Source organism: Delphinapterus leucas, chromosome 10, assembly GCF_059928025.1.
Source record: "Delphinapterus leucas isolate spDelLeu-1000000601 "Yukka" chromosome 10, BTC_Dleu_Yukka2, whole genome shotgun sequence".
NCBI lineage: Eukaryota > Metazoa > Chordata > Mammalia > Artiodactyla > Monodontidae > Delphinapterus > Delphinapterus leucas.
Genome location: NC_143138.1, coordinates 28,355,520 through 28,369,869, shown reverse-complemented (window position 1 = coordinate 28,369,869; position 14,350 = coordinate 28,355,520).

Sequence of the window (14,350 nt, the reverse complement as noted above, 5' to 3'; positions counted from 1 at the left end):
TCCAGTGTACCCAAGTAAATGGCCATATGTGTCTTTGGGGGAGGGCTGCAGAAATCATTACTCTATCTAAACACTATACACAGAGAATCATTACGGTAACTATGTACGATACACAGAGAAATATTACCCTATCTACACAGGTGCTGTGATATTGTCCAGACATGCCTCCCAGGGAGCCTGCTTATACTGCAGTCAGTGGTTCCTGGGTCTGAAAGCTGGGCAAGGAATTGTTGTCTTTTTATTGGGGTGGCTGCATTCAGCCTCTTGATTAATCACACATCATTTGTTTGGGATTTGGAGATTGAGCAATGTCCTTGTGGCCCACCTAACTTGCCTCTACAGATACCATGCTCTCGCAACTACTTCCACAGTTTTCTGTGGGTGAGATCCCTGGCTGACTCTTTGGTCTCACTCGTCATCACGATAACTGTACCTAACTTGCTAAAGTAAATGCCACCATCTACCTTCATTATTATTTTTTTAAATTTATTTTTGCTGTGTTGGGTCTTCGTTTCTGTGCAAGGGCTTTCTCTAGTTGTGGCAAGCGGGGGCCACTCTTCATTGCGGTGCGCGGGCCTCTTCACTATTGTGGCCTCTCTTGTTGCGGAGTACAGGCTCCAGACGCGCAGGCTCAGTAGTTGCGGCTCACGGGCCTAGTTGCTCTGTGGCATGTGGGATCCTCCCAGACCAGGGCTCGAACCCGTGTCCCCTGGATTAGCAGGCAGATTCTCAACCACTGCGCCACCAGGGAAGCCCCTACCTTCATTATTTTTAGCATGGTGTAATAGCTATTGCAATCAGAGAGCACATTTATGTAACAACATCGCTTTCCATCAGCCCTGTCCTACAGAGACAGCTGCCACTACACTCAGTGATGCCAGTTCCTCTCTCACTGGAGCTTTGCTAAATCAATGTCTCCTAGGAAATCTCAGAAAACATATCATTTTGTGGTTTTTCTGGCCTTAACTCTAAATATTGGTCTGGGGGCCAGGAGGGAAGGTGTCGTAGATCTGAAGGAGACAGCTGTCTTGCATAACAGAAACCTCAGCTTTGTCTTCAAACGGTGAAGAATTCAAGCGTTTACTATGAATGAACGGGACAACTTCTGCAAGACCAAAGGGTCACACTGTAGTTGGTGTCACTGTTCCATGTCTCAGGTTGCCACATTTTCTAATCAGGGACCCTACCTTGGTCTGGCAGAACTCTGAAAGTTGAGAATTTAAATAGTTCAAGATCCCTGTTACTTTTTTTTCTTTTTACATCTTTATTGGACTATAATTGCTTTACAGTGGTGTGTTAGTTTCTGCTGTATAACAAAGTGAATCAGCTATACATATACATATATCCCTATATTTCCTCCCTCTTGCATCTCCCTCCCAACCTCCCTATCCCACCCCTCTAGGTGGTCACAAAGCATGAGCTGATCTCCCTGTGCTATGTGGCTGCTTCCCACGAGCTGTTTTACATTTGGTAGTGTATATATGTCCATGCCACTCTCACTTCATCCCAGCTTACCCTTCCCCCCACCCCGTGTCCTCAAGTGCATTCTCTACATCTGCCTCTTTATTCCTGTCCTGCCCCTAGGTTCATGAGAACCTTTTTTGTTTTTTTTTTTTAGATTCCATATATATATGTTAGCATACAGTATTTGCTTTTCCCTTTCTGACTTACCTCACTCTGTATGACAGACTCTAGGTCCATCCACCTCACTCCAAATAGCTCAATTTCGTTTCTTTTTATGGCTGACTAATATTCCTTTGTATACATGTGCCACATCTTCTTTATCCATTCATCTGATGATGGACACTTAGGTTGCTTCCACGTCCTGGCTATTGTAAATAGAGCTGCAATGAACATTTTGGTATATGACTCTTTTTGAATTATGGTTTTCTCAGGGTATATGCCCAGTAGTGGGATTGCTGGGTCATATGGTAGTTCTATTTTTAGTTTTTTAAGGAACCTCCGTACTGTTCTCCACAGTGGCTGTATCAATTTACATTCCCACCAACAGTGTAAGAGGGTTCCCTTTTCTCCACACCCTCTCCAGTATTTATTGTTTGTAGATTTTTTGATGATGGCCATTCTGACCTGTGTGAGGTGATACCTCATTGTTGTTTTGATTTGCATTTCTCTAATGATTAGTGATGTTGAGTATGGGGCTACATCCCAAGCCTTCTCAATTTTCTGATTGCAGAAGCCTGTTTATATGCTGTGTAGAAGACCCTTAGTCTTTCATTTGTTATGTATCCTGGGACTTTTATTGTAGGTCTCTAATATATAAAATGCTCAAGATCCACATGCTTTGTCATTACAGTTTATCTCATGTTTCTCAAACATCTGATACATTTCATGTACCGGTTCATTCTTGCCAGTGGATATATCATCCCAGTAAACTTGTGTGAGGAGATATGATAGCAGCGCTACCAACTGCTATGGAATATTCCTGTTCCCCCTGTCACCAGAGGTGGGGTTCTCATTGCTGATGTGTTGTTGGTTGATCAACTTCAGTATCCTATCTTCAGGGCTGCTTTCCTGGACTATTTCTGGTGCTACTTGTCCGCTAAGAGTTGTCCTAGGTTTCCTAGGAGGCAGACTCTTAGCTAAACATTTGTAAATAGGACGTTTATTAGTGAGCACTCTTGAGATCAACACATTTGAGGGAGTGAAAGAAGCAGGACCCTGAAGAGGTGAACGTTGGATTGTGATAAAGTTGAAACAAAATCCTCAGTGGATTCTATGGGGATGACTGGAGCTGAGATGGCTCTTTGGAGTTGTACAAAATTGGAGAAATGGGACTGAGACTTTACTCCTCTGCAGCTACCAATTATAACCTTGATTGAAAAAACTCTGTTCAACCAAGTTCAAGTACCAGAGAAAGACTCAGCTGACAGATATCAGCTACCATCACTCTTGCAGCTGTGGCAATGAATATTTCAATGTTGGGGAGGGAGTGTAGAGGAGCAAAACATCCACTGCACCCACAGTTTACAATCATAATCATTCCATTTTCTTTGTATTCTCTCTCTCTCTCTCTCTCACACACACACACGCACACACACACGTGCTTGCTCACCTGCTATAATCCCTGAATACAACCTGAAGTTTAGAGTCACACATCATCTATTATCCAAATGTGGTATTTTACCATCATTTAAAAAATATATGACAGTTTTAAGTCATGATATAAGCAGTGTGGATTATGGAAGTCAGATTGTGAGACAAGAAAGGAAGTTGGACCACGGGTGTAATACACACCCCCACTGACCCAGCAACAGATGGCACAAATTTCACTCCCAGACTTAAACTCCTCACTACTGTGCATAATAGTATAATTGGGTGGCATCTCTGAGGAAAAACTGAATGGTCTATTATGTTTAAAATATTATCTCTGTCTGGGAAAGAGGAAGAAGCCTGCCTGTTTTATGTGAGTTATCTTTGGAAGGCTAGCCATCGGATCAACCTATAACAATTATTTTCTCAAATAACTGGGAGAAACCAGAGTCCTTTATTTCTCTCTTTTGATGACGTTGTTACTTCTGAGTGTAGTTTATTTATTCTCCTTCTATCATTCCTCACACTGAAATGTCAGAGATCTCAATGTCAAACCAAACAAAAATATAAAAAAATAATTTGATTGCATTTATTACATGCATCTGTAATGTGATTTATCTTCAGATGCCAGATGCCTTTTCCATGACATTTTTTTTTTCTCGTTCCTTTGGTAAAATTCTAAACTCTGTCCTCTTTGATATTTATGCACCTACCTTTATCCTTGACCTTATTTTATCCTATAACTTGCTTATGTTTCCTGCTTTCTCATTTTTTTCCCTTCCATGCCTCCTACTTATTAATCTCTGTTAAAAAAAATTGTCTCCATACTGCTGTGGCTCATATATTGACTTAAAAAATGTTGATGATACAGTCTGTATGATTGATAGAAAAATACATAATATAAACACAGATTTGTAGGTTTACCTAAGTATTATTGATTCCTTGGACTGGATAATTTTTTCAGAGTCCTTTAGCTCTTCTGAAAGGGCAGTGTCTCAGACTGGATCATTTTCAAAACAGAATCTTAGGTGTACCTGCTAAAACTAAAACAACAGTAACATTGAAAACAAAAAAATCCTTCCACTGCCTTTCGAATGAGTTCATATCTTTCCAAGGGGCCAACTGTGAAAAAATAATTTTTCCTTCTTTCCTCTGTTTTTTTTAAACTGTGAAATATTTCATAAATATTAATAAGCACATATAAACTCTCTATATATACTTTATTTGTAACTTCTTTATCTAGGCAATATTTTCCTTTTTTTAGTCTTAAAAAAACCCACAATTTGTTTTATATTCTCTATTGTAGTTTTACTCTTGAATAAATTAACATTTGCATTAAGTTTCCTTTCTTATACTTTCTTCAGATATATATTTTTTTCTAATTTCTTTATTTAGAAGCCTGTTCATTTACTTTCAGATTTTCTTTCCTTCTTTTTTTTTTTTTTGCATAGGAATATCTATTCCATTACCATTTGTTAAAAAGACAATTCTGTTATGCATATTGAATTAATATAGTTCTGTTGTTGAAAAATCATTTGACCTTAAATGTGAGGGCTTATTTCTAGACTCTCATTTCTGTTCCCCAATCATGTCTGTTCTTACCACAATACCTTGATCACTGTTACTTTATAGTAAATTTTTAAATCAGGGAGTTTAAGACCTTAACCTTTGTTCTTCTTTTTCAAAATTGAGCTTGTTATTCTAGGTCTTTTTCACTTTCATATATTATTTATGTCAATTTATAGGAGGGGAAAAAGCCTTCTATGATATTGATAGAAATTGCATTGACTCTCTAGGTATTTTTGGTGAAAACTGGCATCTTAACAGTTCTGAATCATGAATGTATTTTCTCTGTCCATTTATTTTAATCTTCAGTTTCTTTTAACATGATTCTGTAGTTATCTTTTGTTAAATTTATCACTAGTTTATCCTTCTCCATGCTTATTCTGCTTTGCAAATTTCATATTACGTTTTTAGTTGGTAGGTCATAAAAGTGTAATTGATTTTTGTACATTGCTCTTTAATTCTGAGACCTTGCTAAACAGACTTTTTAGCTCAAAGAATTATTTTTGTAAAAACATAGATTGCTTAGGATTCTCTTCATGCAAGATTAGGTCATCTGTGAATAAAAATAGCTTTACATCTTCAGTTCTAATGCATGTCTTTCATTTATTTTCCTTCCTTTCTGCAACTAATATTACAGGTTCAAAGCCGTAGGTTTTCCCCACTAGTAATGAATTCACAATTTTAGCTGACAAGACTTTGAGTTCTCTCTCTCCCCTCTCCTGATTATGCTGCTACCTCCAGCTAAAGAACAAAATATGTAGAGAATATTCACCAAACTCGTCAGAAATCTCTTCCACTTGGGAAATCATTCTTCTAACTAAATTTAAAATCTTAAGACAACCTTGAATTTCTAGGATAAACTCCATTTATTCATAATATATTAATTATCTGTTATACATATACTGCGGAATTTGGCTTGTTAACGTTTTTGCTGAGGAATTTTGCCTGGAGCTACCATGGATGCTCCCATGCTCTGAACGAATCAAGCCACAGTGAGAAGTATGGGTGGGTACTGTGGTTTGCTATTCTTCACGTCCAGGTGTAGGATTGTGAGTGGGTGAGTCTTCAGATGAGAACATTGCCATGCCATTGAATCGCCCCTGCCTTTAAGCCCTGTGAGCTGGAATCTTAGACATTCTGGAGCAGAGACAAGAGACCCAGTGTGCCGTTTCTGACTGTCTGAATAATAGTATTCATGACATAATAAAATGATTATTTTACGCTACCAAGTTTGGAGGTGTTGTGAGGCATCAAGAAATAACTGGAATAGAAGAATTATGATAAATGCTGTTTTCTCCATCTCATTAGAGTAATAATTATGGCCATACCGAATATTTATTGCATGCTTATGTATGTTAAACATTGTGCTAAGCCTTTCATGTAAACTATCTTGTTTAGTGTACAGAACAATAATTTTATAAAATATTTTCATTTTGTTCACATTTTACAGAGGAATAAACATAGACTTACACAAATGAAGTAAGTTTACAAACTGTATTAGCCAGGGTTTGGTGGGAGAAAACAGAATCAATTCTAGCAAAGTTAAAAGTAAATGATTATGACCTAGTAAATGGTTACAGACTTGTTAGGAGGGCTGAAGAAACAAGCAGTGCTAAACTTTAAGGGATGAATCCCACGTATGATATTCCACAACTGGGTTACTATGGAGATAAAGTTTCTGCCACGACATGGAACCCAACTACTGACTATTCAACTTGCTAACTCAATAAAGAAGTAATTCTAGAGTTGATGGCTTCAAAACCTCACAACTTCTGTATGCAAAATAGAAGACTCGCTCCTTGCTTCTCTCACCACCTTAGTTCTGATTCCTTTCACGTAAGTGCATTTCAAGGTGAAACAAATTCTAGTCAGAACTGTAATTGCAAGGGAATCCAAGGAATGTAAGTTTAACACACTCAAAGGAAGTTAAATATTATGTAAGCAATCCACTCAGATCCTTAGCCCTTATGAGTAACAGAACTAGGATTTAAACCCAGTTTCTTCTCTAAGACTATTTCTGGATCCATTTTTTTCTTTCACTTTTGCTTTCATTTGCTTTCTACTGTGTGTGTGTGTGTGTGTGTGCGTGCGTGTGTGTGTGTGTGTGTGTTTTACTGCTCCTCTAGAAGGAAAAAATTGTTCCTGTTTTTCTCAGATGTTTATCATCGTCATCATCATCCAGTATCAGTATTCAGAGGAAAAAGAGAAACCTACAGTAGAAATCTCTTCAATTTAAAATATTCAGAGCCCCATCCAGCTACTGAGAAACAAAGTATCATAATAAATAATGAGCTTGAAAATTAGTTAAAAGAACAAAGATAAGGCATTTCTGTTCCTGAGCTCCATGGCAGTACTGATAGAAAAAGAAAGGAAACTAGGCTCCTCCATCTTGGTATACCGTCAAAGACATTTAGCAAAGAGCTAGAGTTTGAGAGCATTTCTGAGCTCATCTGGTTTAACTGCACAGATTATGGATGAGAAGGCTGAGGTGCAGCAAAGGGACATAATTTGAATCAAAGTTAGGAACAGAGTCAGAAGAAGTGAGATCTTTTGCCCCCACCCCCACCCCCGACCAGCTTTGCTTCTCCCAATTCTGCTTCCTAAACTCAAACACAGCTGTCACTCTTCAGGGATGGAGAAGGGTATTTTCATGCTAGTTCTGAGCAAGAAACAGAATAAGTTATTTCTATATTGGTAGCTATGTTTAAGACTCTTGTGTAAATAACCAGGTCACCCTGGTCATCTTAGATATTAAAATTGGCATGTTTACCAAAATTATTTTCTAATGTTTTGCAGAGAGGGCTGCAGCAGTTGTCCATAGCATTTCCAATCGGTAGATATTACCTTAAAAAAAAATTCAGTGCTGTATGGCTTTGTGTAGAGTACCTCCCTGGCTCACAATGAACTTCATATTTACCCTCCCTTCCCCTACATCCCTTGTTGTTGTTTCAGTTCATATCTCTCACACTGCCACAATCTATTTTACATATTCTTATCTTCTCTTTCCTTTATAAAACTTTTTCTTTTTTCCCTAAAAGAAGATCCTTCTCTGCCAGTGGATGTGAAAATATGTTAATCAGTGTGTCTACTGTATGGGCAACAAAAACACTGAGGACGGTAGGGGAGCAAACTTGCCACCCCAAAATGTCTCTTTGGCATGTGCATTATTTGGGGCTGAAAACAATCAAGGACTGCAAGACTCAGGAAGAAACTTTGACCTTCCCCTTAACTTCTTAAAAGAATTTAGATAGAAGACCTGTCTTCTATCAGGAAGGGAGCTATCATCATAGATAACTACAGTGTGAACTAGATGTATAGACAGGGAGAAACCTAGCAAAGTCTGTTTGTTAAAATTTCTCTCTGTGTGCAATTGTCTCTGCCTGGCTCAGCAAACATGTGTTTACCAAACATTTGCTTTTCCATCTCTGTGTCAAGTGCCTGCCTCCCTTTTGAAGTCCCCAACCACTACCCCCAACATTGTCTTTTGTCTTTAGCTGCAGATGGTATTTAAGGTGAGGGTTTTGTTCATTTTGGTGAGTTACATAGTTTTTCTGGGTCTCTTTTATGTGTACATGTTATTAAACTTTGGTTTGATTTTCTCCTGTTAATCTATCTCATGTCAATTTAATTCTTAGACCAGCCAGAAGAACGTAGAAAGGTAGAAGAAAATTTCTTCTTCCCCAACAAAATGAATAATGAAACACTGAAAGTCTTGCCATGTGATTACAGAAAAACTTTTTGGAAAAACCTTTATTTAAGAACATGTGTCCATTAAAATATTCTGATGAGTAAGGTAATTACAAATTACAAGGTAACCTACAAGTCACCAATTATATTGACAAGAATATGTTTGTATTAAGATTTGCCTTTCACCTCTAGTATTTGTCAAATGGAATCTCTTGTTCCAAAATGCCATTAGTATCCATAAACAAATATGATTTGAAAAGTATTTTAAAAAATACTTCCAAGAAATATCCATTTCTTGGAACCAATAACATAAGGATTTTCTCTGAAAGGAGCAATCCTACTTATCAAAAACGGTATTTTTACTTCATACATGATGAGTGGTAAAGAAATCATCATTAAGGCAAAGTTTTTCCATTGTAGAGAATAGATGAGGATAATTCTCTTCGTAAGAACTTAGCTAAAAGTCAAAGACATTAGGTAGTATTTCCTTTTTCTGATTATTTTGCAGTATGATGTTATATACAAAAAGAACAAAGAGTGTCACTCATCATCTCGTTATACAAGGGGTTAAGTCACAACCCACTGCAACTGTCCACCAAGAGTGCACTCTGAGGGGAATTCAGGGTGGGAAAAACAGGATGAAGCATTCTGTTCTTTGGATATATGGGCCCCTAGAGAGTTAAGATGCAGATATAAGGAAGAATTTCAATGACCCCAGATTCTTGCATCTTCCCACACATAGAAAAGCACTAAAGTTATTAACTTGAGACATCTGTTCTTTGTGATTAACAGTAATCCTTTACCAAGATGTATGCTTGACTACAAGTATTTCCCAGGCCAAAATTCATAAATATACTGGCTCCTCCCCTGCCTCTTCAGAATAGTCCCCTCAGAGCTACTGAGAGGTTGTTTCCCAGACTACAGTCCTCGGTGAAAACCAAAACCATGGATTAAACCAAAACTCACAACTCTTAGGTTGGACATTTTTCTTTCAGTCAACAATGTTAAGTAGATCTTTTCCATTTTCTCCACCACACGCTCTCCACTTATAAAATGCTAATAGCTCTTTTAACCATCTCTCTGAAGGATTTGAACACATGGCCATAATTGACACAACAGCACAATAACTGGTTCAAAGGAAAGCAATGATAACAAAACAAGAAAAGCAAGGACAACAAGGTGTAAAACATCAAGTTTCTCAATGTATGTGGTTCCAAATAACCTATTTGATAGTTTGGGATATTTTTTTTTCCAATGAGTTTGTGGATTTGGCCGATAACAAAGAAAATGATACAATCTGAATGAAATCAAGTCAGCTAAGTGAGCGGTCCCCAACCTTTTTGGCACCAGGGCCTGGTTTTGTGGAAGAGGATTCTTCCACGGACTGGGGAAGGGGGCGGGAGGGATGGTTCAGGCGGTAATGCGAGCAATGGGGAGCGCAGATGAAGCTTCGCTGGCTCGCCCGCCGCTCACCTCCTGCTGTGCGGCCCGGTTCCTAACAGGCCACAGAAGGGACTGTACCAGGGGTTGGGGACCCCTGAGCTAAGTAATATCCCATCTCAAGCGCCAGGCACTAAAGAAATATTCAGGAATCAGTTAAGACTTCAAAATCAGTTTTTTGATTCTGTATGTCCAGACATATGTAGAAGCTGTGTAATTGGAGATGCTTTTTAATAAGAAGGGTGTGTTTTTACTTTTCCAGGTAGGATATAAAAAGTGGATGCCCTTTTAACAACAACAGTAATTTAGGCAATCCTTTAATACCCCTGAGCTTTCTTCCCTTTCCGTAAGTTATTGTGATAAAAAAAAAATCAGATGGTGTATGAAAAACACCTTAATGGGGTTTGGTACACAATAGTGCATATTTGTCATTCCCTTACAAATGTTATTTTCAGATACCAAGAAAATAAAAAAAATACCAAAATGATCAGTTGAATGATTTCAGAAGCAGAGGGTCAAACCTCCCTATAACTAAAAAATAAGAAGATAATGTATTAAAAAATACATAAGCATACCAAAGGAGCATACCCAAAAAAAGTTATTTCAGTTAATGTCTTTTTTATCACCTTCATTGGGAAATCATAACCACATCTGACATTCAAGCATAAATAAGCCTCTTCTTTCCTAGAATTGGCTTAGCCTTTCTAGATCCAGTACAAAGCACAGTATAATAACCAGTATGCATTTAAATGTTTTCAGATAATTTCCTATTAAATATGAAAGAGAAAATATGGTTTACCTTAGAATGGTTTGAAGGAGATGGCAAAATTGCTATCAACAGCATCTAACTTTGTGATGAATCAATATCTTACTTTATGACACTAAAGAAATAGCTTCTGCTATTCTTTAGGGAGAAATTATTCTAGATGCCTGTCATTTCCTTTTACAAGTGTGCTGGAGATCTTCCAGAGGCATAGGACTGAACTTCTGCAAAGTCTTTTTAAAAAAGAAAGCTAAACAAAATAGGGACAGCATTCACAATGCATTTGCTTCTTTGGTGTATGTGAAAAAAAATAAAATTTTTACTTTCCATTGCCTTTTGGGCAGGGGGTTTTATATGTCCAGAAGACAAATTATCAACTCAGAGAAAGGTGTTCAAAGTTGGTTAGCTACCCTGACTTTGATCATTGGTAGGAAGCAATGCCAGGCCAAGGTTCAATGAAGAACTAGAGTTTTGTGTTGATGACATTATGGAATAGTTTTGTGTTGATGACATTATGGAATTTAGTCTCCAATGCTCCAAATTGTGTTTAGACTAACTCCTTAATGAATTTAGGAGTGTTCACTAATCTGCCTAAGTCAAGTGGATGTCTTACAGTGTGGCCCACAATCCCATATACAGACTTGTAAGACTCCCCTGGGAAAATCCATTTCAGAAATTCTCAGTTCAGTTAACACCACTAACCAATGAATCTCTCTTGACTGTGATTTATTTTTACTTTTTTTGGTAGTGGGAATAATACTTATCTTAATATCTGAGTAACCCTGACAGCCTTTTCAATTAAAAAAAAAAGGCAGGCAAAATGTAAAAGCTGGTATCATGGCACTTTTTCTAAAACAAAACTCGAACTACATCTGAACAAAAATATCATCTTGGAAAGGCCCATGAAGCCTACAGGGTTTAAATAGGAGGGCTAACCACAAAACTGGTGGAAAAACGGAAGTTTATATGACTGCAGTCAATACTTTATCTCCTACATAACTCCTACAAAATGTATGGATTTCTACACACACCTCATGGTGAATTCTATTTAAATCTCCATTTGTAAACTTTGATAAAATTTGAGTGTTTTAAAGTTTTTTGGGGGTTAACTTAGATTATAACAAGGGACTCTCTGGTGGAATCAGCTTGAGGCATAAGTAAACTTGTGCATACGATCACTTCTGTAGAGATCAGCCTATGTGCTGTTCTTGCATCCATTAACCTACACACTTTGAGCCTCCAAGGTGTGCCAAGCCCTTTGTCAAGCTGTGGAATAATTCTTTCCCTTTGTCAGAGAGAATATAAGGAGCTTTAGTCCTACTATCCGGTGACTCATTTATCATCATCTTTGCCTTAGTTCCCTTTTTGACCTTCAACCTAGTTCCTGCACCTGGACCCTTACCTTAATCCTCATGGCAGCAGACTCAGCCACTGGCTAATATTTGTGCTTCTATCTTGGTTCCCAGAGGCTATTTTAAGCCCTTGCCTCTAGTTCTTTTCACTAGTCCTTCCTGATGTTGGCTGACAGCTTGAGTGGGTTTGTTCCTTCTTCCTGTGAATAAGATGTTCACAAATTCACGACACTCCAATGTGTTCTAATGTCTCAAGTAGAAGTTACCTTTAATTATGTATAAGCCACTATAAACCTCAATCCACATACAAAATTTTTTAATAATGGTTATAATTTACTGATAATCATTAAACCTAAATCCAAAATTCAAAGACAGAGGTAAATCAAAGTGAAATTAGTCTCATTACTGTGTTTCATATCATTTGTATTCATATTTTGAATACTTAGTATACCTCTCTCTCTTCCTCTCAATCTTTCTTCTTCTCTTCATTCCTTTGTCCTCCTCAACCTGCTCCTATTCTTCCTCCGTCAATGCCTTTTTCTTGAAAAGCCAAAGGAAAATATGTAGAAATTCATAGGACTCAAGATAACTACATAGTCTTCCCACAAAACATGCTGTCATGGAAAAAGCAGGGGATCTGGATTCAGAAGGACCTAGGTTTAAATTTCAGATGAGTCTCTAACACACTTTCAGCAAATTACATAATATTTCTTAGTTATTTTTCTTACCTGTGAAGTAGAGACAGGCATATCCATCACTCAGGAATTTTGCAAAGGTCAAGTGACACAAAAGACATAATCTGTATTACACAGTATTTGGCATAGAGTAGGCGCTCGGCCAACTTTTATTTTCTCCCTTTGTAAATTTCCTTCTCTTTGATAACTAGGTATAGTAATAAACCATGATATGCATACCTCATTTATTAATGCTAACCACTTGGCATTTATATTTTTCTGATAGACCCAAACACACACATAAGGGAAAAAATCCATTACTGTATTACTGCATATTGTTAAGTATATTTTATGGTGGTAAAAGGGGGCTATCATGAGCTTTCAGCCAATAAGAATGTGTAAAGCAGGTGGTGTTCTCCACTCTCTATTGATGAGCATTACTAGAGCACCATAGGGTCAATATTTTTAGCCAAAATTTTGGCTACTCTACTTATCCAAGATAAGTATGGTCAGCAATGTATAGTGTTTGTGCAATACAGGGTCCTCTCTTTCTTACATTTATTTGGTATTCCACTAGTATTATTGATCCATAATGGTTGATTCATAATATATGAATAATAATGCTAAAGAAGAAATGCCAAAAATGATACTAAGACTAATATCTTTAATGTTAAAAACACACGCAACAATATTTAGAGATTCTCAAGGTGCATTCAATAGACTGTCCTAGGAAATAGAGGACAAAAATCAGCAGGTGGATTGAGATTGTTGAAGGTTGTTTGATGCTGTGAAGGTTAGGATGAACATCACTGAGATCTCTTAGGACAGGTCGACTATTCAATCAATGTTAGTTGGAAGAAACTACAGCCCAAGTATGTCAAAAATCCACAGAATTAAAGATGAGGGACTTCTAATTTTCAGTACTGGAAATACATCTAAAAAATGAGAATTGAACAACAACCCCATGTAGTTCTGATTCACTTAATGCTCTGTTCCCTGGAATGCATCCAATTTATGTGCACAGTCTTAAAACTGGAAAAATAAGCAGGGAAGGTTACATATGAAGTTTGTCTTGGGGCATCACGACGAGTAGATCCTGACACCTGTCCACCAGAATCCTAAAAGTTTATGTAGAGGCCTTGCCTGGGTTTAGTCACGTACACCATCCAGATGGTCTCAACACAGTGCTCTCTCAAGACTTCGTCTTTGAAAAGGGCTCCCACTGTGGGGACGGTGGGCAGAATGTGCATCCCAGGGACGGGGGTGGGGGTGGGTGGGTGAGGAGCCTCTCATTTCCCGGGTCTAGCTCTCTGGTCAGCCACTGGTCACATCCTCTCGATGACCTTCTCCAACAGCACCTCAGGATTCAGTCTTAATCCTTTCTTCTCCTCTGTGTAAACTCACTATCTTTGTACTCACATCCACTTTTATACCTCTAAATGCTCTCTAAATAGTGATAAGTCCCATATTTGTATTTTTAGTTCAGAACTCTCTTCTGAAATGTAGGTACTTACATCCACTGCATCCCTAAAGCCACCACTCTGAAATTAACAGATATCGCAAACCACAGTAACTCCAGGACTGAATTCTTTATTTATTCCCATCAAATGCATTGAATTTGCTGCTTTATCCTTCCAGGTGTGAAATACAGAAACATGGAGTCATATTTTTTCTCTTTTCTTTCTCTCACATGCCACATTCATTTTTTCATGAAATACTGTGGATTCTATACTCAAAATGCAAAAATATAATCCAACTTTCTCAGCATCTCCACTGCAATCATCTCTTGCCTGCAAATAGCTGCATAAATGATCGGC